This window comes from Osmia lignaria, unplaced genomic scaffold (genome assembly GCF_051020975.1).
Source record: "Osmia lignaria lignaria isolate PbOS001 unplaced genomic scaffold, iyOsmLign1 scaffold0043, whole genome shotgun sequence".
NCBI classification, from domain to species: domain Eukaryota; kingdom Metazoa; phylum Arthropoda; class Insecta; order Hymenoptera; family Megachilidae; genus Osmia; species Osmia lignaria.
In genome coordinates this window covers 168,079-172,500 of record NW_027478184.1, presented here as the reverse complement: position 1 = coordinate 172,500, position 4,422 = coordinate 168,079, and positions in this window count along the sequence as shown.

Below are 4,422 nucleotides of genomic sequence, written 5' to 3'. Positions count from 1 at the left end.
CGACCTAGCGGCCTGCCGATCGGTATTTAGAGGGAGGCACTTTGAAAGCAACACGCCGTTGGAACTTTGAAAAATTTCGATGCGTCGCCAAAGTTCGTACTTTTCGATAAAATCTTCGTCCTATGATACATTTCGATCAAGAACTACATTGATCGTCATGAAACTGTTTTTTTTTTTGGGAGACGTGTACGCTCCTTTTCATAAAGGAGACTATCTTATTGCGAAAGTCAAAATCGCACGCTCTCACGGCGATTTGCCCCCGTATACGCCTGGGCGTAAGCCCGTGCGTCGCCGACCTAGCGGCCTGCCGATCGGTATTTAGAGGGAGGCACTTTGAAAGCAACACGCCGTTGGAACTTTGAAAAATTTCGATGCGTCGCCAAAGTTCGTACTTTTCGATAAAATCTTCGTCCTATGATACATTTCGATCAAGAACTACATTGATCGTCATGAAACTGTTTTTTTTTTTGGGAGACGTGTACGCTCCTTTTCATAAAGGAGACTATCTTATTGCGAAAGTCAAAATCGCACGCTCTCACGGCGATTTGCCCCCGTATACGCCTGGGCGTAAGCCCGTGCGTCGCCGACCTAGCGGCCTGCCGATCGGTATTTAGAGGGAGGCACTTTGAAAGCAACACGCCGTTGGAACTTTGAAAAATTTCGATGCGTCGCCAAAGTTCGTACTTTTCGATAAAATCTTCGTCCTATGATACATTTCGATCAAGAACTACATTGATCGTCATGAAACTGTTTTTTTTTTTGGGAGACGTGTACGCTCCTTTTCATAAAGGAGACTATCTTATTGCGAAAGTCAAAATCGCACGCTCTCACGGCGATTTGCCCCCGTATACGCCTGGGCGTAAGCCCGTGCGTCGCCGACCTAGCGGCCTGCCGATCGGTATTTAGAGGGAGGCACTTTGAAAGCAACACGCCGCTGGAACTTTGAAAAATTTCGGGGCAAAGCAATACGCGGCTGGGACTTTGAAATATTTCGGAGCGCACCTAAAGTTCGTTATTTTGGCTAAACGGAGCGAAAATCTGCATTTATACCATCACGGACGTTAGTTCAATAGCGTTTAACGATGGATCCACGGTACAGAATGCAAAAATATGATTGTTAAAATTTTCGACTAATCGGTTCTAAGAGGCGAAGCAATACGCCGCTGGGACTTTGAAATATTTCGGAGCGCACCTAAAGTTCGTTATTTTGGCTAAACGGAGCGAAAATCTGCATTTATACCATCACGGACGTTAGTTTAATAGCGTTTAACGATGGATCCACGGTACAGAATGCAAAAATATGATTGTTAAAATTTTCGACTAATCGGTTCTAAGAGGCGAAGCAATACGCCGCTGGGACTTTGAAATATTTCGGAGCGCACCTAAAGTTCGTTATTTTGGCTAAACGGAGCGAAAATCTGCATTTATACCATCACGGACGTTAGTTTAATAGCGTTTAACGATGGATCCACGGTACAGAATGCAAAAATATGATTGTTAAAATTTTCGACTAATCGGTTCTAAGAGGCGAAGCAATACGCCGCTGGGACTTTGAAATATTTCGGAGCGCACCTAAAGTTCGTTATTTTGGCTAAACGGAGCGAAAATCTGCATTTATACCATCACGGACGTTAGTTCAATAGCGTTTAACGATCGATCCACGGTACAGAATGCAAAAATATGATTGTTAAAATTTTCGACTAATCGGTTCTAAGAGGCGAAGCAATACGCCGCTGGGACTTTGAAATATTTCGGAGCGCACCTAAAGTTCGTTATTTTGGCTAAACGGAGCGAAAATCTGCATTTATACCATCACGGACGTTAGTTCAATAGCGTTTAACGATCGATCCACGGTACAGAATGCAAAAATATGATTGTTAAAATTTTCGACTAATCGGTTCTAAGAGGCGAAGCAATACGCCGCTGGGACTTTGAAATATTTCGGAGCGCACCTAAAGTTCGTTATTTTGGCTAAACGGAGCGAAAATCTGCATTTATACCATCACGGACGTTAGTTCAATAGCGTTTAACGATCGATCCACGGTACAGAATGCAAAAATATGATTGTTAAAATTTTCGACTAATCGGTTCTAAGAGGCGAAGCAATACGCCGCTGGGACTTTGAAATATTTCGGAGCGCACCTAAAGTTCGTTATTTTGGCTAAACGGAGCGAAAATCTGCATTTATACCTTCACGGACGTTAGTTTAATAGCGTTTAACGATGGATCCACGGTACAGAATGCAAAAATATGATTGTTAAAATTTTCGACTAATCGGTTCTAAGAGGCGAAGCAATACGCCGCTGGGACTTTGAAATATTTCGGAGCGCACCTAAAGTTCGTTATTTTGGCTAAACGGAGCGAAAATCTGCATTTATACCATCACGGACGTTAGTTTAATAGCGTTTAACGATCGATCCACGGTACAGAATGCAAAAATATGATTGTTAAAATTTTCGACTAATCGGTTCTAAGAGGCGAAGCAATACGCCGCTGGGACTTTGAAATATTTCGGAGCGCACCTAAAGTTCGTTATTTTGGCTAAACGGAGCGAAAATCTGCATTTATACCATCACGGACGTTAGTTCAATAGCGTTTAACGATCGATCCACGGTACAGAATGCAAAAATATGATTGTTAAAATTTTCGACTAATCGGTTCTAAGAGGCGAAGCAATACGCCGCTGGGACTTTGAAATATTTCGGAGCGCACCTAAAGTTCGTTATTTTGGCTAAACGGAGCGAAAATCTGCATTTATACCATCACGGACGTTAGTTTAATAGCGTTTAACGATGGATCCACGGTACAGAATGCAAAAATATGATTGTTAAAATTTTCGACTAATCGGTTCTAAGAGGCGAAGCAATACGCCGCTGGGACTTTGAAATATTTCGGAGCGCACCTAAAGATCGTTATTTTGGCTAAACGGAGCGAAAATCTGCATTTATACCATCACGGACGTTAGTTCAATAGCGTTTAACGATCGATCCACGGTACAGAATGCAAAAATATGATTGTTAAAATTTTCGACTAATCGGTTCTAAGAGGCGAAGCAATACGCCGCTGGGACTTTGAAATATTTCGGAGCGCACCTAAAGTTCGTTATTTTGGCTAAACGGAGCGAAAATCTGCATTTATACCATCACGGACGTTAGTTCAATAGCGTTTAACGATCGATCCACGGTACAGAATGCAAAAATATGATTGTTAAAATTTTCGACTAATCGGTTCTAAGAGGCGAAGCAATACGCCGCTGGGACTTTGAAATATTTCGGAGCGCACCTAAAGTTCGTTATTTTGGCTAAACGGAGCGAAAATCTGCATTTATACCATCACGGACGTTAGTTCAATAGCGTTTAACGATCGATCCACGGTACAGAATGCAAAAATATGATTGTTAAAATTTTCGACTAATCGGTTCTAAGAGGCGAAGCAATACGCCGCTGGGACTTTGAAATATTTCGGAGCGCACCTAAAGTTCGTTATTTTGGCTAAACGGAGCGAAAATCTGCATTTATACCATCACGGACGTTAGTTTAATAGCGTTTAACGATGGATCCACGGTACAGAATGCAAAAATATGATTGTTAAAATTTTCGACTAATCGGTTCTAAGAGGCGAAGCAATACGCCGCTGGGACTTTGAAATATTTCGGAGCGCACCTAAAGTTCGTTATTTTGGCTAAACGGAGCGAAAATCTGCATTTATACCATCACGGACGTTAGTTCAATAGCGTTTAACGATCGATCCACGGTACAGAATGCAAAAATATGATTGTTAAAATTTTCGACTAATCGGTTCTAAGAGGCGAAGCAATACGCCGCTGGGACTTTGAAATATTTCGGAGCGCACCTAAAGTTCGTTATTTTGGCTAAACGGAGCGAAAATCTGCATTTATACCATCACGGACGTTAGTTCAATAGCGTTTAACGATCGATCCACGGTACAGAATGCAAAAATATGATTGTTAAAATTTTCGACTAATCGGTTCTAAGAGGCGAAGCAATACGCCGCTGGGACTTTGAAATATTTCGGAGCGCACCTAAAGTTCGTTATTTTGGCTAAACGGAGCGAAAATCTGCATTTATACCATCACGGACGTTAGTTCAATAGCGTTTAACGATCGATCCACGGTACAGAATGCAAAAATATGATTGTTAAAATTTTCGACTAATCGGTTCTAAGAGGCGAAGCAATACGCCGCTGGGACTTTGAAATATTTCGGAGCGCACCTAAAGTTCGTTATTTTGGCTAAACGGAGCGAAAATCTGCATTTATACCATCACGGACGTTAGTTTAATAGCGTTTAACGATGGATCCACGGTACAGAATGCAAAAATATGATTGTTAAAATTTTCGACTAATCGGTTCTAAGAGGCGAAGCAATACGCCGCTGGGACTTTGAAATATTTCGGAGCGCAC